This window comes from Pipistrellus hanaki (genome assembly GCF_964339955.1).
Source record: "Pipistrellus hanaki genome assembly, chromosome: 6".
NCBI lineage: Eukaryota > Metazoa > Chordata > Mammalia > Chiroptera > Vespertilionidae > Pipistrellus > Pipistrellus hanaki.
In genome coordinates this window covers 52,411,520-52,433,473 of record NC_140508.1, presented here as the reverse complement: position 1 = coordinate 52,433,473, position 21,954 = coordinate 52,411,520, and the positions used below count along the sequence as shown (strand labels likewise).

Here is a 21,954-nt window from a genome sequence, read left to right as displayed (position 1 = left end):
CAGCGTCTGGCCTTTGCTTCGCTGCTAACACATATGCTGTTGGGCTATTCTGCTGTGTCAGCAGATTCAGGTCTAGATTTGTCCCCACCCGAACTTCAGTCCCAGCCACACTGTGCTCACTCAGGCCTGCTGCCAGCCACTCAGCATGTCTGCCCTATTGCTGCCCACACGCTACATAGTATGCCTCCTACTGCACTCAGGGCCAAGTCCAGAATATGCTGACCCTGTGCAGGCTGGGAGTCCCTAAGTGAGAAGAGACAGCCCCTGGTGGGTGGTGCCTGCTCTCTGAACAACAGGAGATGAGGGTCAGGCATAAGCCTGTCCATGGAGGCTGCTGGTGCTGCACCGTCGCCGGGAGGATGGACATGCTTAGGGTGAACCCTCTGGGTTCGAACAGCTCACCTTCCCACAGGGATTATGGACTGGATGAAGGAGCAAAACACGCTTTCACTTCATTTAGCTTTTAGTAGTATTAATAGGTTGATGGGTAATGCACAATTCAGAATAAAATGGGGAGAAACATAAGCATGTAATAACAAGTAGTTACTGCTCATGAATTCTTAACTGTGAAAATCCCACCATCTTTCTTACACAGAATGTGTGAAGGTGCAGTCACACTGCAGAGCCTAGGGCTTGAAGACAGAAAAGGCGTGTTTGCACGTCAGGAAAACATCATGACCATCACTTTCGATCAGAAGAGCACTGCTTCTGCTCAGCTCCCTGGCATACCCGCTCTGGTCCTTCACTCATCATTTCACTCAGTTATCAAGTATCTACTAGGTGCCAGCACGATTCCAAATGCTGAGACAAAGAAGAAAACAAATGGACAAGATCCTGTGCACCAACAGCTTACATTCTAGTGGACAGAGATGAGCAGAAACAGCCAGCCCAATGAATAAGCAATAGTATAGCATGGTGGTGCGTACTATGCAAGGAATTAAAATATTATAGAATGAGACAGGCTGAGATCTGAGTGAAAAGGAGGGGCAGTGTTGTGAAAATCAGGGGAAACTGGACCACTTAACATTGTTCAGATATTGTTGTGATGCTAACATCACCAGTGTGATATGAAGACTCAATATGGATCCCATCAAAATCCCAATGGATTGTTACATAGAAAACCAAAGCATGAGCAATGAAAAAAAAAAAAAAAAAAACAGATAAATTAGATAACTGAAATTAAAAGTTTTGTGCATCAAAGGACAGTACCAAGAAAAGGAAAATAGCCGAAACCGGTTTGGCTCAATGGATAGAGCGTCGGCTTGGGGGCTGAAAGGTCCCGGGTTCGATTCCGGTCAAGGGCATGTACCTTGGTTGCGGGCATATCCCCAGTAGGGGGTGAGCAAGAGGCAGCTGATCAATGACTCTCTCTCATCGATGTTTCTAACTCTCTATCTCTCTCCCTTCCTCTCTGTACAAAATCAATAAAAAATATATTTAAAAAAAAAAAGAAAAGGAAAATACAACCTACAGAATGGGAAAAAAGATTTGCAAATTATATGACTGATAAGAAACTAGTATATATAAAGAATTCTTACAACTCTACGACAAAAAAGCACACAAACGACCCAACTAAAGAATAGGTAAAGAACTTAAACAGAAGATAATCTAATGGCCAATAAGCACATGAAGAGTTGCTTAACATCCTAAATCAATAAGGAAATAGAAATCAAACAACATTCTCTCTGTGCCTTTCATTTTCAGCACAACAGGAACCTGAGGCTCTGCGTCCTCTGCCTCTAACAGCATGGAGCCTGCGTGGTGGTGGTGACTGAGCTCCAGAGTTCTACTGCCTGGGCTCAACTCCTGGCTTCTTCACTTTCGAGGGTGACTCTGGGCAAGTTAGTAAACAACTCTGTTTTCAGTGATATCATCTAATAAGAAGGAAGGAAGGAAGGAAGGTGTTTTTTGTTGTTTGTTTTTTGTTAATCCTCACCTGAGTTATTTTTAGAGAGAGTGGCAGAGAGGAAGAAAGACAGAGAGAAACATCAATGTGAGAGAAATACATTGATTGGTTGCTTCCTGCATGAGCCCTGACCAGGGCCCAGGAGGGGAGAAATTTGCAACCAAGGTACATGCCCTTGACTGGAATCTTAGTCTAGGGCCAGCACTCTATCTGCTGGGCCAAACCAGCTAGGGCAGGAGTTTGGTTTTGAAGATTAAATGAGCTTTTCCCTGTCTTCCCCCTTCCTTGCCCTTCTGACAACAGCCAGCGAGCCCTGGTCAAACTGAACTACCTTCCTAACAATCAAGGAGCACTGAGGATGTAACAATATGAGAGTAAAAACATGGCAGACCTTCCCATCCCCACAGTGTGAAGGCCAACAGCTCCTGAGCACCCCCCTCCAACTCCCTCTGCAGTCAGCATTCAGATACACTAGAACTGTAAGTTAGCTCAACCCCAAGTCAGGTAATAGAACTTGTCCCAGGGAAAACAGCAAGTTTGGGGTGAAGGGGTCTGCATGCGTGCGCATGTGCATGATGGGGATGGCAGAGGTGGGTGATGCAATACTATGCTTCTGTTTTGGAAACATCGTTTTCAAACAGCGCTTTAAAAAAATCAATTATTTAGTTCTGAGAACCCTGCAGTATTTTATCTGTGTAAACTTAGTTGCAGTGACAGGAAACCCTAACTCTGGTAAACCAGGTGCTCCCCCTGTGTGGCTGGAATGTAATGCCAGCGCCGCCCCCCCCCCCCCCCACAGGTGGTGCAATGAGGAGCCCTGGGCCATCCTGAAGCCTTGATTTCTCCACATCTGACCTCAGTGTGGTTCCTGCCTCCAAATTTCCTGGGGAAGGAGTAAGAGACTGCTCTACTGTCAGAAATAACACTGTCGTAAGAAGCAATGGCCCCTGGAAGTCATATTTCATGTTTAGTGTGTTTTTTTGGCTTCTCAGGGAAACATGGAGAAAGTGGATTAGAGAGCTTCCCTGTATTTCTGCTCCAGTCTCACCATATTTATTATTTTACTTCTAGCTGCTTTTTATATTGACAGAATAAAGTCTAAAGCAAAAGATGTTTTAACATTTCATTGATCCATGTTTGAAGGGAAAAAACAAAACAAAACACAAACTTAAAGGCTTTCCGTTCCGATCTCCATGATCTCTTTCTCCCCATCTTGTTTTCTTTTCTCTTTGTTTTTTCCCTTCTCCTGACCTCATTCTCCCCATGGTCTTTGTAAACATTTTAAGACTTCCCAGGAGGATTCTGGTTACACTAGCAGATTGAACACACATGATGCTTTGACGTCCTCTTGAAATCCCACCAAAATGACTTGAAAGGAAAAAAGTTATAAACTCATGAGAACAAAGAAAATCAAAACCATAAACTGATAACACAATTTGGGAGGTGGATGAGTAGTCCTGGCTGAGTAATGGGAGAGCTGAACTGAGTGTGCTTCATGGGATGTCAACAGGAAGCCAGCTGGTATTTAAAACCCTCAGGATCTAGAAGCACCATTTTCTCTGGAAGAAAGTTAAAGACTAAAGCCGGCCCTAGCTGGTTTGGCTCAGTAGAGTGTGGGCCTGCAGACTGAAGGGTCCCAGGTTCGATTTCAGCCAAGGGCACAAGCCTGGGTTGTGGGTTCAATCCCCAGTAGAGTGTGTGCAGGAGACAGCTGATCAATGAGTCTCTCTCATCATTGATATTTCTATCTCTCTCTCCCTCTCCCTTCCTCTCTGAAATCAATATATATATATTTTCTAATTTTTTTAAAAAATAAAGCTGCACACAGGCTTGGTGTTCACAGCAACTCCCATCCCACTCTCTCAATCTATGTGTACCAGCAACTGCAAATCCAAACATCCCTCCCCCCAGACCCCCATGCCCCAGAAGACTGGAGAGGTTTCTCTAAGGAACTGACAAATGATGCTCTGCTCTTGAGGACTCTGGGTACAGCTGAGGGCATGGATGAGGCACTGTGCCAGAGGCTGGTACACTTGGCCCATTGCCCACTTCTGTAAACAACATTTCACAGAACACAACCACACTCATTCATTCCCTGGATGTCTATGGCTTCTGTCACTCAGGACACACTAGTAGCACACTGGGGTGGAGTAGTTGCAACAGAATCCAGATGGCCCGCAGAGGCTACGTTCCTCTAGTATATGGTGCTTCACAGAGGAAAAATGCCAACTCCTACCTTAAAGTGAGAACCACTGGTAAACCACACAACTTCCCATCAGCTTTGACTCTCACTCCTCCAATCATGACTACTCTCATTAAACCCGGATAACGGAGCTTTCCAGATATTTGAGGGGATGGTCCCACAAGGAAGACAGAAACAAAACAAGCAGAGCCAGGGAACTCAGAGGAAAGAAAAGACAGATGGTGCAGGGAGCAAAAACTATTTCTATGTTTAACAGTCCCTTATGTGCCAAAGCCCCACACTGACATAATACCCCCTTGAGTGGGTGCAGACAGCACCTTGCAGCCTCCTTCCCACCCACCCCTTACACCCACCCTACCACCACCGCTCCCAAGGGGAGACTTACAGCTGCAGGTGAGAAGAGGGGCCTTCCAAGGAGCAGACCTCCTCCTCCCCCTCCCCCCTCCGGGCAAAGGATGATTACAGGAAGAGCTGGGATGCTAAAAAGGTCTTGTGGATCCCACCCCTCTGACTTCATTCCCCAGCTCATCTGATGGACAGACATGTCTCATGTCTCTGATAAAGAAAACACAGAGACTCGCTCCTCCTCTGCCCTCACAGCACCGTTGGTTTGCTTGGTCAAGTAGACATCTCTCTTTCACGGCAAGGCACCCTCTGAAGCGAGTTGCTAATTACCACTAAAGGGGTGCTTGAAAATTAAAAGCATTTCTTGTCATAGGAATGCCTAAAATCTATTTCAATGACTAAAAGAAAGAAAAGAGATCTTACCAGAATTTCAGAAGTACTGGTAGCAGAGCTTTGTGAAATCCAGGTAGAACTGGCATCGTATTGAGCCTGAAAGCTTCATTCTGAGACACATGCAGTGAGAAACCAGCCTGGAACATAAAACGAGAGACCTCATTCACACTCCTGAACAGCATGAAATGTCCTCCTTCACATGCACACTAGGAAAGAAACCGGCAGGAGTGCTGATGGGAAATTCTGTGAGCTGCCCTGGCATGCCCAGATACAAGCCTCTGAAAGATTGCCACCAGCCTCCCATTAAAATGAACACAAAACTGTGGTGTACGTTATCACACGGGATTGAAAGGACTGTTCTAAAATGCAGTCATTTTGATTAAATATATTTTAAAATTGAATTAGAATACTTTTACCATTTCTGTTGTGTCTGTCATCTTATAAAACTACCTCTCTTAAAACTGAAATTTTACAGGTCATCTTTTGAAATGAAGGAAGCTTTTGCCAGGATTTTAAAACAAACACAGTAATGAAAATTAGGGTTAGTAGTGGACCAAAAGCATTCTGCTAAGTTGGTGGGCTGGACGCCCCTGAGGTAGAAATAGCAGCTTACCCAAACCTCCTGCTAAGCAAGTCCTAGGTTCTAAAACTATTTTCCATCCTAATTGAAAAATAGAAGAGAGGAATGAAAATTTTAAAAATTTATTTCTGAGACTGTTACTTATGTTCATATAGCAACCAGCCTGGGAAAAACACCTAATTTATTCAAAAGATTGCAATTAATTGTGATTCTGTTGGAACCGTCTCCCCTCTTAACTAATTTTGCCCAAACTCCTGTTAACATCATCATAAGAAGTCTATGAATTAAGCTATTTTAAGTCACCTTAGTCCGTGTTGCCACTTTAGGGGCATCATTAGGACCTGCTTTGCCTATGAAAGAACAGGATTGGAACGATGTGATTAGCAGAGACTGAAGCAAACTACTGGGCTCTTTACCGGGGACTTCACTGAAGAGGGTCTGATTTCTGGAGGCCTTTGCATAATGACTAATCCACTATGAAAGACGTTTTCAGGCAGGCAGTTGGGTGAGACATCAAACTACTTGCTGTGTACGCAGTTTCTCGGTAGCAGAGCCACTAGCATCCTAGTCAACAGCGGCCCTGGTTGAACCATAGCCATCTACTGGTACAGGTCTCCCCGTAGGTTGAACTAATTCAGCGATGCATGGTGGTTTGCAGTATTTCATATTTGTTTAGGGATTAGCTTTAATGTGAAAGTAAACCCTTTTCTAAATACAGAAGATGAATGGCTGTTTAAAGAATTTGTAAAATTTACGACAAAATACATAATGATATGTTATTGCAAACATTTCAAGGTGTCTTTTTTGTTGTTAACATTTTCAAATGGAGAATAATGTCTGTGAAATTCTATGTAGTGAATGAACTTACCATGGAGCACAATCTGCTAATCACATCGTTTCAATCCTGTTCGTTCATAGATGAGGTCCTGAGAGAGAATGACACAGATGTCACTGTGTGTCTGAACCTCCAGTATAGCCCTCAATGGGGGGTTGTGTTCTCAGTGGAAAGCTCTGCCCACAGGTGCCTCCAACAGGTCATTTTAAATCATCTCTAGATTACTTATAATACCCCATACAATGTAAATGTTACATAAATAATTGTTATACTGTAGTGTTTAGGAAATAACAAGAAAAAAAGTTTGTACATGTTCAGTACAGATACAATCATCATAGGCCAAACTACATAGTACTTGCCAGCAACAATGTAACATTTTTTCCAAATGTTTTCACAGTGGGTTGAATTTGAGTTTGTAGAACCCATAGATAAGGAGAGCCAACTCTATGGAAAGAATTTGCCGACCTAGAATTCCATATCCAGCAGAACTGTATTGTAAGAATAAAGAGTTTTTCAGCTATAGAAAGGCTGAATGAATGAACCTCAGAGGAAGGAGCAGCATCAGAAATGATAAATATGTGATCAATAGAAAGGACTTTATTTTAAAAAATCTCTTTAAATTGGCTAGGATACTTACTTGAGAATTTGATTCCTAAAATAATTGTAAATCGGGCCTAGTAATAATTAACGTCGTTTTTTAAACATTCGTTTAAAATCTTGCTTGGCGTTGACTTGTATTGACATAACCTTCAAACACGTGGTATCTACAGAACGTGTGAAGTGCAATTAACAAGTTTTGCTTGAAAAAGTTTGTGTTTGGTTTGGTTTTTGTTGCAAAACTAGGGCTAAGAAGATGGCGGATGAAGAGCATATTTGGCACTGCATGCTTTACGAGTTCCAATTAGGAAGAAAAGCAAGTGAGGCTGCAAAAAACATCTGTAGTGCTCTTGGTCAAGATGCAGTTAGTGCCAGAAAATGCCAGCGTTGGTTTGAGAAATTTCGCGAGGGAAATTTTTCGTTAGATGACAAGAGTGGTCGAGGCCGTGTGTCCAATTTTGATCAAGAAGCTCTTCAAGCTCTTTTGGTGCAAAATCCTCAAATTACCCAACAAGAGCTTGCGACAACTTTAAATTGTTCACAAAAAACAATTTCCAATCAATTGCGTGCACTTGGCAAAGTCCAAAAGTTTGGAAAATGGGTTCCTCATGAGTTGACCGACAACAACCGTTATCAAAGAGTCACAATTTGCAGTTCGCTCCTCTCTCGTCAAAACCGTTTGCCGTTTTTAGAGCAAATTGTTACCGGAGATGAAAAATGGGTGCTGTATGTTAATTTGAGAAGGCGGCCTCAATGGTTGGACAAAAATGAGGCTCCACAGCCCACGCCAAAACCTGACTTGCATGCGAAAAAAGTGATGTTGTGTGTTTGGTGGAATTTTAAAGGAATTCTTCATTATGAACTTTTACCATCTAACCAAACCATTACAAGTGCAGTGTATAGTGCCCAATTGGAAAGGTTAGCCCAAGCTTTAAGAGAAAAAGAACCCGCGCTGATTAATCGGAAGGGCGTAATTCTTCACCACGATAACGCACGACCGCATACTGCAAGAATCACTGCTGAAAAACTGCGCCAGTTGGAATGGGAAGTTCTCCCTCAACCTGCATATTCTCCTGATATTGCCCCTTCCGATTACCATTTGTTTCGTTCTTTGCAAAACTTTCTTCTTGGAAAAAAATTTAATAATGAAGAATGCCTCAAAAATGCATTGACCGAATTTTTTGCATCAAAATCACAAGAATTTTACAACAGAGGGATTAAAATGCTTCCTGAGCGTTGGGCACAAGTAGTAGAAAACAACGGCAACTATATTGTTGATTAAATTTTGCTGTATTGTTTAAATAAATTCGATTTAAAAAAAAGTATTAGAAAACGACATTAATTATTACTAGACCTAATAGTTTATCTCTGGACATGATTAATAACTAATTTTGAAACTTCCAAAGTTGGTTGTTACTAGTTGAAGTCCTCCCATGGACATAAGAAGGTGTCTTATCATTTTCAATGACCCTGTCCTTATTGATCAATGATGGTCTATTATCACAAGAACTGGCCTTGGGTTCCAGTCATATTTCTTTCTTACCTCATGGAAAAGTCAATAAATCTCAATTTATTTACAAACTAGGGACAGTAATATCACTCTGATTGATCATGGTAAGAATCAACATTTTGAGACAAACGTCAGAGTTCCAAGCAAAGCCCCACATTGACCTCCGACCTGCATTGACCTCCTAGAACTTTTGAAAAGGGTCTGCCACAGACAAGACAGGTGTGGACTTGAGAACACCCCAATCTCACCCACTTGGATTTATTTGAATTCCTGTCAGATGCAGCTGAGAGCTTCCTAGAAGCACGGTCACGCGCCTCTGACATCATAAACCACTGCGGCATTCTGACCGGCCCCTGACGGCCTGGCAGAGACCACACTCTTCCCCCTGGCAGGGGAACACTGAGGCTCAAGAGCTTGAAGGGACAATGTGGAGTCAGCCCTTTCTCAGTCTTCCCTCAAAACTACCCTATGTTCCTATTCCTCAGAAGGGTGGAGCCTCACTTGTCTGCACTGAGGAAGCCCCTCGACCTTCCCAACCCCGAAAAAGGAAGAGAAGTACCTGGTGTCAACTGCTCTTTGGTAATGGTACTGCTGTGGTGTCTCCCACAAATCACGCGACTGCATCGCCAAAATGAAATGGAGCAAAAGGTTTTTTGTTCTATGCTGTTGCCTCAAGATAATTCTTTGGAACTGGTTGATAAGGATGGAACCTTTGGTTGCTGCTGATGCAAATTCAAGTGGCTTGTCAGATGTACGGGAAGCATCCCAGTGCTTGTCACCCTCATAGGCTGAGCTGTGTGTGACACAACTGATCCTTTTACAATATTCTTACCTCCTCTCAAGACAGAATTACTTTAAAGTTACATTCTTGAAGCCACGCCTGTGAATTTCCATTTCTGGTACCTGCTTCTTCTATGTCTGACTTTGACTTGGTTTCAAGTATCACTGCAGTCCCATGTTCCCTTCATTTTCAGAGTTACTTTCTGAATTCAAGAGAGGTTCTTTCTCTTTCACTTTTCTCCAAATTTGAAACTCAAGGTGCTTAAATACAAGACCCTGTATTTAAAAGTCAGCTTATTTAATTTAGCACTTAATTTTGAAGGTTGAAATCTGTGATGAACCGAGAAGTGACCACCTTGAAGAGGGCCTGCTCTCTGCTCAGGGAGGTGATTTAACACAGGAAAGGGAATAGTCCATTGGGTGATCTCTCTGATTGTTGCTTCATTGGTTGCTCTTCTTCATTCATTTGTTCAACATTTATTATACGCACTATCCTAAATCCTTATTTTTTTTTCAAATTGAGAACAATTAGTTATGAACTTATTTTGTCTACAGTGGGAAAATTATACAGGTGCATGAGACAGGATCCGCTTTTGGTGAACTGAGAAGCACCAGTTATCTGAGTACCAGGTGTGCCTGGAACCAGAGAACCCCAGGCGTGGTCTTTCTAGCCCTCTTGTTCTAGGTGCTCTTGGGGGTATTTATTTGCTAGATACCAAGTACCCAAGGATAACTATGACACTATCCAGGTTCTGGGTGGTCTCTCTGTTTAATTCAAGGTAAAGAAGAAATGGGTACGCCCTAGCTGGTCTGGCTCAGTGGATAAAGTGTTGGCCTGGGGATTGAAGGGTCCCAGGTTAGATTCCAGTCAAGGGCACATTCCTAGGTTGTGGGTTCCATCCCCAAGAGGGGGTGTGCAGGAGGCAGCTGATCAATGATTGTCTCTCATCATTGATGTTTCTCTCTTCCCCCTCTTCCTTCCTCTCTGAAATCAGTAAAAATACATTTTTGAAAAAGAAGAAGAAATTGGTATATCAGGTGACACATGACAAGTACAGGGACAGAGAAATAGAGGACTTTTTAGGCAAAGAAGAAAGCACAGAAAAGAAGTAGAGATGTGAGGCCTGGGCTCGCGGGAAACCATTAGAGGTTCGGCATAATGGGAAAGCAGTGAGAGTGAGCAGTAATAGGCGAGGAGGCGAGAGCCCAGAGAGGGCCGCATGGAGCACAACCCAGGTTCAGGGGACATACTGGAACAAGGACGGTCCTAGGGACCCAATGGCTCTCTTGCCTCCAAAAGTGACAGAGGTCTCTCCATGTGGATATTTTAAAGTGTCATCTCCCCAGATCAAGAAGGGAGAAGGAAAACAAGAGCCTAGTATGCAAACATCATGTTCACATTTTCTGTCTCTTCTTCCATTTTTACCACCTCTCAGACAGATAAAGAAAGGCTTTAAGATTGCTTCTCTAGGCCATGTCCTCCTCCTGGCCCAGTCGCTAGAAACTGGTGTTTTCTGTGCACCATTACTCTATCACTCTCATTCATTTCATTATCATTTCCATTCTCTCTCTCTCTCTCTCTCTCTCTCTCTCTCTCTCTCTCTCTCTCTCTCTGTGTGTGTGTGTGTGTGTGTGTGTGTGTCTATTTGTCTGACTATCTCTGACTCAACAAAGCTTGGCTCAAGCTCGTTATATTGCAACAGCATCACATTAACCCTGAATTGATGTAAAAACTGTGCAATGACTGAGGGTTCTTGGGGACCTGACCTCCTCTTCAAGCTCTAAAACCAGAACCACAAGCTTTAGAAGATATGCAAAAACTGCTTATAACTGGTTTTAAAGTTCCAGATGGTTTCTTTTTCTACATCAATCACCTTCCAACCCTCTCCCCACACCCCACCTTTATAACTGTGCCTTTTAGTCCATCCAGAATAGAAAAGAGATTCCTCAGTTAGCCACTTCCTATCAACAGTTTCATCTTTGATTACCCAACACTTTGAAATAACTGCTTAGAAGCACTCAGCTCATTCTTAGCCAAGACCTTGAGCCCAGTTACTGTCTGTAAGGAGGGAAGGAGGTGATTTCCATTCTTGGGTTTTTGTGAAGAAATCACTCCACATATGTGGTACATGCTCATGAATTGTAGCAATTATTATTCTACCAAATAAAAACTCTATCGCCTTCTTGTCTAAAGTTATCACCTATCTATTTCTAACTGGATGGCCAATACTCTCTACCAGTTTTAAAATTGAATAGTACGGCCTCATAGGATTGTTGTGGTAAAAGGAAATATATGTAAATCACATAATACAGATCCTAATACAGTGCTTTAAAAAGTAGTTGATGCTATTTGCTATTAATTCTTAAAAATTATTAAAGTGAGATTCATATAACATAAAATCAACCATTTTAAACTGAACAATCTAGCAGCATTTAGTACATTCTCAACACCACCTCTATCTAGTTCCAAAACATTGCCATCACTTCAAAATAAAACCCTGTGCCCATTAGCAGTCACTCCTCATTGCCCCTCCCCTCACCAACCACCAAGCTGAGATTTGTCTCCATGGATTTCCCTATTCTCTATACTTTTTACATAAATAGAATCATACAATAGTGGCCTTTTGTGACTGACTTCTTTCACTCAACACAACATCTTTAAGATCCATCTAGGTTTCAGCAATGAGTCTGAATTCCATTCCTTTCAAGGCTGAATAATATTCCATTGTATTACCACATTTTATCAATCATCCATCCATGGACATTTGGTTTCCAGCTTGAGTTCCTTTTTTCAATTATTTTTTCATATACAGTCATGCACCCCCTTACACAGGGATATGTCCTGAAAAATACATCATTAAGCAATTTTCTTGTTGTGTGAACATCATAGAGGGCACTTCTACCAAACTAGCTGGTCCAGCCTGCAGCTCACCTGGACAAATGGTGTACCACTGTTGTACATGCAGTACGTCACTGACTGAAGAAGCATTATAATGTGGCGCATCACTGCATACTCAAAAGTGGAATTGCTGGATCATACAGTGATTCTATTTTTAACTTTTTGAGAATCTATACTGTTTTCTACAAGGACTATACTCTCCTACATTTCAATCAGCGATATACAGGGGATCCAATTTCTTTACATCCCCACCAACACTTTTGTCTTTGTTTTTGAATCTGAATTGTAGCCACCGTTGTGGTTTCCTTTTCCTGAAGATTAATGAGCGTCTTTTCATGTGCCTCTTGGCCATTTGTGTGTGTGTGTGTGTGTGTGTGTGTGTGTATATATACGATATTTTTTTTTTTGAGAAGCATCCATTTTACCATTTTTTTATCAGTCCTTTTACCATTTTTTAATCAGATTGTCTTGTTGTTGGGTTGTAGTTGTTCTTTATATATTCTGTACATTATCCCTTCTCCTATGTGTGATTTGAAAATATTTTCTTCCATTCTGTAGGTTTTCACTTCACTGTCTTTAAAATGCACTTTATGATACAACATCTTAATCTTGATCTAATTTATCTGTTTTTTACTGCTTGTGCTTTTGGTGTAATATCTAAGAATCCATTGCCAAATCCAAGGTTATAAAAATTTACTCCTGTTATTTTCTTCTAAAAGTTTTATAGTTTAGATCTCATATTTAGATGATTGACTCATGGGTTGTTTATATATAGTGTAAGGTAAGGGTCCAAATTCATTCTTTTACAAATTCGTTCATTTCTTTTGTGGATATCCAGTTGTCCCAGTATCATTTGTTGAAGAGATCATTCTTTCTCCAACCTTGTTGAAAATCACTTGGTCATAAATATGGTCTTATTTATAGGTTTCCAAACCTATTCTTTTGATCTATATGACTATCCTATACCAGCACCACACTGTTTTGATTACCATAGCTCTGAACTAAGTTATGAAATCAGAAAGTGTGAGTCCTTCAACTTCATTCTTCATTTTCAGGATTGTTTTGGTCATTCAGATTTCCTTGCAATACTGTTAGAATTTTGTCAGGAATTGCATTTGAATTTGTAAATTGTTTTATTATCTTAACAATATGAAGTCTTTTATACCATAAAACTGTGTCTTGCCATTTATTTAGGTCTTTTTTCCTCTCTTTTTAAAAAATTCATCTTTATTGTTTAAAGAATTACAGATGTTCATCCCTTTATCCTCATTAATCCCCTCCACCCCATTCCCTTCTCCAGGCCTTCCCTGAACTATTGTCTGTCAATAGGCTATGCATTTAAGTTCACTGGTTAATCTCTTCTCACTTCCTTTCCTCTGAAATATGTCAGTCTGTTGCATGCTTCAAGGTCTCTGAATTCTTTTTGTTCGTCAGTTTATTTTATTCATTTGATTCCATATATAAGTGAGATCATGTGATACTTGTCTTTCTCTCACTGGCTTATTTTGCTTAGCACAATACTCTCCAGGTCCCTCCATGCTTTCGCAAAGGGTAAGAGATTATTCTTACAGCTGCATATTTAGGTCTTCTTAAATGCCTTTCAGCAATGTTTTATAGCTTTCAGTACACAAATATATAAAATACAACTATTTTTTTGTATGTGATCTTACACCTGCAACTTTGCTGAATTTGCTTATTAGCTCTAGCAGGGTTCATTTTGGGGACCCTTAAGAATTATTATGTAACCTGCAGTTGAAATAATTTTACTTCTTCATTTCCAATTTGGATGTATTTTATTTCCTTCTTTTTTTTTTCTTGCCTAACTGCTCTGGCTAGAACTTCTAGTACCATGTGAAAGCACATTTCTAATACTTTGCCTTAGGGACAAAGCTTTTAGTCCTTATAGCTACGTTTTTAAAAACCTGATTCTTCCTTTTTTTCTTTGTACAACTTTCAAGAGATCTTGGAAACCAACTCTACACAGCTTTAATTATCTCTGTAACAGCTTTTTATCACTCTGCAAGGATGTATGTTTTGATATAAAAATAGCATTATTGCCATCTTCTTGTTCTAGTTTATAAATTTTTATAAATAATGTTCATAATAGCCCTATCTCTACTTCCTTGCAGTATCTGAGTTAGCATGCCTTGTACAGCTCCTGTTCATTATATTATGAACTTGTCCTGACAAAAGAATCCCTAACAGCAACTTGGCCCAGTTCATATTCAAAATAACTAAGTACTAATCAGTGTCATACTTAAGAGTTCCACTCATCTAAATACGACCTCATTTTTTCCCATCCAAATCCTCATTTCTCTGACCAGTGACATTTTCATTTTCATGAAAGGCTGAGCCGTAAATTCAGTCAGTTCTGCTTCAGTTTTCCAGGCCTTCCAAATTTTGTCGCAAACTGCCAACATTGCGGTGTTTAGAACACGCTGGGAATCTTTACTGCTTGGCTCTTATCACAAATGTCTGCCTAACAATGTGCTTAGGAAGGGCATTCCCATAGAACAAGTTAATGCTGCTCTAGCCCTCTCTAGATCTGGTACATCTGTTTTGGATTCTGTTATAATTTTAAAATTTTAGGGTAGCCAGTGTTCTGGTGTGGTGAAATTGCCAGGGGATTCCACACAGCCCCGAACTGTGCCAAATGGCTTGAAATAGCACACCAATGAGATTGGAAAGACCTACTTTCAGAATACAAATAGAATGAAAAACACTTCATTCACTCTGAGTCAGGTCCAACAAATAAAGCAAAGATGATCATCAAAGACAATGAGGGTAACAGAGCCTTACGGCCACCTGCAGCTGATCCACCCCAAGAACAGGGGGTGGCCTCATATTTATAGCATGTTCATTCTGTGCACACATTACTACAACTCTGAGCGGTTAGTGTCATCAACCCCTTTTCACTAATGGTGAAACAGGCTCACAGAAAATTTGCCTAAGGTCACGAATCTGGTGCATGATTGTACAGCAACTGAATTTGGGGTTTTATGACAACATCTCTGCTCCTTCCCTCATCCCAGGGGTTCGGAAGCAAGGCCCAAGGGCCAAATCCCACCCACCACCTCTTTTCTGTAAATCAAGTTTTACTGGGACACAGCCAGGCTTATCAGGCACGGTGTGTGGCAACATCTGTGCCACGGAACACTTAAGGGGTGGAAATAAGCTGTTAATTTACAAAACCCAAAGTGTTTATTACCTGGCCCTCTGCAGAAAAAGAAATTTGCAGGCCCCCTCCCTCTACAGCAAAACCTATCTTTATTTCTGAGGTTCTCCTCCATCTACCTTGTCCCCATCTCATAGGAATCCCGGAGAATCTGCAGCAAGTCCTCCAACGTGGCTCTTGCACAGTCAGAGCCGACACAGACAGACTTGGGAGGGCCATTCACCATGTAGTTGTTTTTTTGTTTTTAAAAATATATATATTTTATTGATTTTTTACAGAGAGGAAGGGAGAGGGATAGAGAGTTAAAAACATCGATGAGAGAGAAACATCAATCAGCCGCCTCCTGCACACCCTCTACTGAGGATGTGCCCGCAACCAAGTTACATGTCCTTGACTGGTTTGGCTCAGTGGATAGTGCATGTAGTTTAATCACCATGTAGTTTAATCACCATCACCAATGAGCAAGTGCCTGGCACGCAGCCAGTCTTCAACTCCCAACGGGGCTGCTGCCCAGGTACCCTGGCCTCATCACAGCCACTCTCAGGTGCCTGTTGCCAGGGCCACCTGCACTGTGGAAGTATCTAGACCAAGGGCAGGCCCTCATCTAGACCAGATGGCGCTGTACCTTCAGGCCTCCCTTTCTGCCCAGATTGCTATAACCAGGAAGCATGGCAGTCTGCCTCAACTGCCTGCCCGTGGATGGACAGTGGACTTCATCAGCCAAGGCCCAAACATGCTCCTTATTTACGGGTCACTCGTCTCGCAGCTGTTTCAGTGGCAACTCATTGCTGGTGAGTTTTGAGACCAGGGACTCCAGAGATTTATGGCACTTAGCAGTTAGAAGAGGGAGCTATAAAGTGTGTGACAGAGCAGCTCTGAAAATTAAGATGCCTGCTTTCTGAAACCAGGCTAAAAATCCTTACTCTTCTGCACCGAGCTTGTTCATGCATAATATGGAAAGGACAGCCTGGATTTAATGCTTTCTCTGCTGAGAACCTCTCTCACTTTAAGTTCCTGGGGTGACGTAAAATATTGCAACTCCTTGGGAAGTTTATCATGAAACCATTTGAGGAGGAGGAGGGAAGGAGTCAGGCCTCAACAGGCTGCAGGCCTGCTGGAGAGGAGTCTATCCTTTGCACTCACGCGGAGAGATCTAGTGTCACGGTTTATTCTTGCCATCCCCGTGCTGTTTAACATGGGCCACGTGTCAATTCTCTCCGCCTTGGTTTTTCACTTCACAGTGGAAAGTGAAGGAACTCCAGAAAACCATAGAGCACTGGGCCAAACCTACCACAGACACAAGTACCTTCCTTTCTTCACTTTTGCCCTTCTTCTCCCCTAAACCGGATTAACGAAGTGTAAGGTCAAGGACTTCAAGAAACCTGAAGTTAACAAGTATCAACATGGGGAGTGCAGGGCTCTGAAGAGCAAGGAGACATTTGTTTAGGTACATCATCTGCTATTCAGCTTCATTCATTGTCTAACCTGGTTTTCTGAGGCATAGATTCCACCTGCATGGAGGACTCTTATTTTCTGGAGTGGTATTTTATTCTTCGCTGGGTTCTTTCTGATCAGAGTTGGGCTCCCTTCAGACTTGTGCAGGCCAACAAGAGCCAGAGTTCAAGGGTGGAAGCGTGGGATCAAGTCTCCCTCTCCTGCATGTCAAGTATAGATGTCATAAATGGGCTCATTGAAAGAAACTTGGGATCCAAATGGAAAGAGGGAAAGAGACAATCCCAAATGAAAGGTCATTCAAATCACGAATACCTCATCTTTGTCACATGTGGTGGCTCTTCCATTTCCAGGCACCTGATGCTATGGGAATTCAAACCCTTTCTAACTGACTGTAGCCCTGTGACGCCCAGAATCAGGCAGCCCTGAAAACTGTCCGGGTCTCCCATACTGCCAGACACTTGCTGCTTCCATTTTCCTGACATGTGCTTTGAAGAAGTTTCATACCTGTAAGTTTACACTTTCAACCTTTAGAGGGAATTGCTTTCTTGCAAAAAAAAAAAAGGGGGGGGGGGGAAGGGAAGGGAGGGGAGAGGAAGGGAGGAAAGGGGGAAGGGGAAAAGGGGGGAAGGGGGGAAGGAGGGAAGGAAGGGAGGGAGGGAGGGAGGGAGGGAGGGAGGGAGGGAGGGAGGGAGAGAGAGAGAGAGAGAGAGAGAGAGAGAAAGAGAGAGAGAAAGAAAGAAAGAAAGAAAGAAAGAAAGAAAGAAAGAAAGAAAGAAAGAAAGAAAGAAAAAAAGAAAGAAAGAAAGAAAGAAAGAAAGAAAGAAAGAAAGAAAAAGACAGACAGACCCTGGAGTGTAGTTTGAGTCTGCGGCCACCAGGTGGCAGTGGTGCCTAAACCACAGGCTCCAGGCTCCTGAGCTACAGACAGCGGGTGGGGACTTGGGGCGAATATCCTCAAATGTGCAGACTTCATAAATTTCTGGGAAGCGAGGACCCCACAGAGCATGACCCGACTCCATTCAAAGTCCTGTTGCTGGTATGTGGCTGTGGAGGGCGCAGGGCAGTTTAGGGACGTGGAAGGACAGTGGTTCAGCCTGCCCCGCCCAGCAGATGTCTGCCTTCTCACCAGACTGTGAAACATGCAGGAAATCCCTCCAACAGCCGGCTTCTTGGTGTACCATTCCCTCTGCAGAAACCTCTGTTTCGGTTCAATAACCTGACTGTCACGATGCGGGGCTCCGGGTTTCAGAACATGACCCTCTTTCCTCAGAGCTGTGTTTTACATTAAACCAAGTCCCAGGTAAGGTGTCCCGTTATCCGGATGAATTTTTAATGCATCTGACCTTTTCTGGAGCTCATGTTATACACAAATTCCAGCAGGGGCGCACTGAGGCTTCCCTGCGCACTGGGCCTGTCCACACCTGGGCAGGTTCTAACCAGTAACCCGGGTACTCACCCTCTGGCACCTTCAGGGCTCCTGCCTGTGGGACAGGGAGGAAGATGCGGCCTGGTTTTGAGTCCAGTGGAGGGTGCGAGACTTGTAGCTCTGAAACCACAGCGGGCCCGGTTCCAACCCTGCACAGCCGCCTCCAGCCATGTGCTAGCCCCAGCAGCCAGCTGATTGGAGGATGTGTCAGTCACATGACATGAGCCTACCACTCCCCAGGCTGCACATCACTGGTCACGTGGAGCAGGCCAATCACGTGGTGGCTCCCAGACCAGGCCAGGTCGCCCTGAGCATGATGGGTACACAGGTCTGCCCTGCCCCCACTTCAGGGCTGAGAATCACTGTGTTTCAGAGAATTTCCCCGCAGTCCCGAGTGGGTTCGGGTCACAGAGGCTGCCCAGCAGGTTGGGTGGATGGGCCAGAGGAGACCCTCCTTCTGCAAGGTGGGCTGGAGGCAGCACCTGCTCTGAAAACGAAGCCTCGTAAAGAGACTGGATGTGACCATAAGAGACCAAGTGAATGAAACCACAGGTTCACGGCCACGGTCTCTATGGACGGTGCATTAAGCTGCCTGTGGGCACCCCGGATCCAGCCTGAAAGGCACTGGCAGCCACGGCAGGAGGACCCTGTGGGGTGTGGAGCACCGCGATGGGCTGAGGAGCGCCTGCAATGCCGACCAGCTTTCTCGGAGGAGAAGGGCGCAGGAATGAGAGTCCCCGAAGAGGAGAGACATCAACCGGGTGGTCCAGGGTGATGCTGGGCGGTCCAGACACACAGAGCCACGGTCCAGTAGGTCCACCGTGGCCCAGAAGCTGGTTGTGGGGTCACTTCCAGGAAGCCAGAGCTCTTCTGACATTCAGATACAGACCCGAGGCTGATGGTCCCCAAGCCCCGGTCTCCCGAGGAACTGCCTCTTGGCTAGAAAGCAGGCGCCCGCAGACTGCTCCCCCCCAGAGGACGTGGGGACCCCGCGGCACCGCTGGGCTGCAGCTGTCTCCCTGGTCTTTCCTCCAACACCCAGAAGACAGAGAAATGGGAGAAATGTCAGGAATATAAGAAAAGGATGACGTGGAGGCAGGCACGCCTCTCCAGTGTGCACTGGTAGAGGAAGGAGTGGAGAGAAGGAATGGATTTGTCATTTAAAAAAAATTAAATCTCTCTTGGGCATTCCCACATTTTACCACATTGGAGTCCACACGTGGGCCCTTTACTAACCCAGCTTCAAGTGCATGGCTCTCCCCCCCTGCACTGGAGTGTTCTCCAGGACATACGGGTCCTCTAGGAGCCACGGCCTCTGCTTGGGTTTTCCATCCTCCTCTTACACGGAACACAAAGCCTTAAAAGGGGGACAGCGGGGATTTCTGCAAGACCAGTTTCATCTCAAATTTCTCGCCTGCAAGCAGGGACTAGGGGAAAGGGGCCCCCTTCGTGGGCAGGAGCTGACAGCTGGCTTACTTCAGGAAGTCCAGATTTACCAGAGAGCTGTGCATCCTCCTCCTCCAGCCAGGGGCTGTCCTGAAACCACGGCTCAGAGTTTGGGGGGGGGGGGGGGGGGTAGAAGGGAGGGGGGCGGGGGTGTGAAGAAAAACAGACCGCCAGGGCGAATGGCTGTGATGCTATCTAAACATTTGCTCCATTCTTATCAGCGCCAGACCGCAGAGTTCACTGTGCTTTAAACAATTCAGCACAGAAGGCGGGATTTTCTGAGGGGAGTGTGCTGAAGAGGACCCAACCAGGGAAGGAAATATGAATTCCAGGCCGTTGAGCACCCTTTGGCAAAGGAGCTCTCTTTCCGAGCTGGTTCATTCCGGAGCAGCCTCCTCAAACCTGCTCCAGGCTGCTCCCAGCGAGGAGACCCACAGGGGCCCCTCCATCGCCGGGGAGGGCCCTAGTCATGTGCTCCCGGGGTCACGGAGTTTGCAAAAGTCGCAAAAGTAAGTTTTTTTTGTGTGTTGTTTTTTGTTAAAGAGTTTCCTCTTCTCAGAAATTGTAACAAGTTCCCAAGTTCCACAAAACCTGGATCGAACCTGCCCTCGTTCTAAATAAAGCATGCAGGTCCGTGGCTGCACCCTCAAGATAATTAACTGGGGTACAGGAAGAAGCCACTGGAACTTTATCTTAGAATTTTTTTAAATCAAACTACTAACACTGTACAGACCGATCCCTTCCCGCTTCCTCTGTTGCCTGTTGGGTGGGGTCAGAGTGCCCTGAAGAAAGGCAAGAGCCACTCACTGGTTTTCTTTCAGCGTTTTGTGTGTGTGTGTGTGTGTGTGTGGTGTTCATGTGAGAAGTATTTCGTTCTTACGACTTCCTCTCAAACACAAGTTGGAGAGAGAGCAAAAAATATATTTTTAAAATCAAAGTAAAATAGTTTTAAAATATTGTTTATTTTTCTCTCTTTAAAACCTGCATGTTTATAGTAAGCATTTCAGTGCAGTGGTTATATTCAATCATTTAGCTAGAAGCTCATTTTTTATCTGATAATGCTGCATCATCCAAAACTTTAAGAGTATAATATTAACAATACCATCTCCATGCAGAAGGCAGGGAACTACAGGTTAATAATATTATTTAAATGAATGTAACTCTGACCATTCCATTCCCTTTGGATTTCCCAGCTACTCCTTTAAGTGGCCTGGGAGGAGGATCACAGGATGAAGGGGTCTGCAGTGGACCACTCACACCTTAGTGTAAAGTATTCCAATCACCTCCTCGTCTGCCAGCAGTTAGGCACGATGGAATTGAAAGATTGAGAAGCATGAAAGAAATGGAACCAAAAGTATTCATTTTGGGAGCCCCTTCCCCTATTCCTTCCTTTAACCTCATCTAATTTTATGGAAGTGCTGGGGTCCTGGCCTCCTCGGGGAGTCATGTGTGGCACCAAATAAGGGAAGAATTGAAGACAGTCTCTTCCTGACTTTGCTTGGTATCCATGCTATACTCACCCATCCACGTGGCGCTCTAAATGACCTGAGGGTCCATTGTATAATATTGTTTAGTTCTCTCCTTAAGCAGATGAAATACTCTGGAAATGCCAGTACATGGGCTTCCTCCTTTAGGTGGACAAAAACTTCTGGAGGCAGCACCCTGACTCTGAGTTTGGAAAGATGGCTGCTCCATGAGTGGGATTTTTGGAGCTTCTGCTGTGTGGTCTCGAATCAGAGAGCTCCAGAACATTAGAGCTAGAAAGGCAATTCGAAAAGATCCGAGGCTTCATTAGATGGACTTGCAGAGTGGGCCAGAAAGACTGCAGGCCTGGCGTGGGGCTGTGGTTGCTCCTGGAGTCTCTGGTGAGAGCTTAGCTTCCCAAGCCCGTGTTTCCCCACAGGACCCTCTTTTAAGATTATGCTCTGAGTTAGTCAACATAACCCACGTGTAAATATTTTCCTCCTGCGCCACACATAATCATATTAGCACTGAGTAAATCTACCTCTTCTGCTCTTGGGCCCAAATCCTGACCTGATTGTGCAGAGTACTGGCTCTAACAAAAAGCCCAGGGTATAGAGGCCTGCATGTGTTTATTATAGAATCTCAGTGTAAGGAAAGCTGGTCCCCATTCTTTCCTTAGAAGCAGGAACATAGAATTTTTTAGTTTCCCCAAATTTTTTAGATTGCCCATATATGAAGACTTTCAAATAAGAGACAAGTTTATCCAAAGTCAGCCCTTTAAGCCAGGACTCTTTAATAAGCTGCTGCACTTATAAGGAAACTAGAGGCCCAGTGCACAAAATGTATGCACTTGGTGGAGGTTGGAGGTGGGGGGTGGGGGGCATCAGGCCCTCAGCCTGGATTGCAAGAGGGTGCAGGCTAGGCTGAGGGATCCCATTAG

General features: G+C 44.0%; 1 long non-coding RNA gene across 1 annotated transcript; it reads right to left on the bottom strand.

Annotated features, from left to right (window-relative positions):
* Positions 1-4,883: 4,883 nt before the first annotated feature.
* Positions 4,884-18,233, bottom strand: LOC311624183. The gene is made up of 3 exons (XR_014795266.1): positions 18,135-18,233; positions 6,296-6,353; positions 4,884-4,984 (listed from the first exon to the last, which is right to left on the bottom strand). It is a non-coding gene; the product is annotated as an uncharacterized lncRNA (long non-coding RNA).
* Between the last annotated feature and the right edge of the window lie 3,721 nt (positions 18,234-21,954).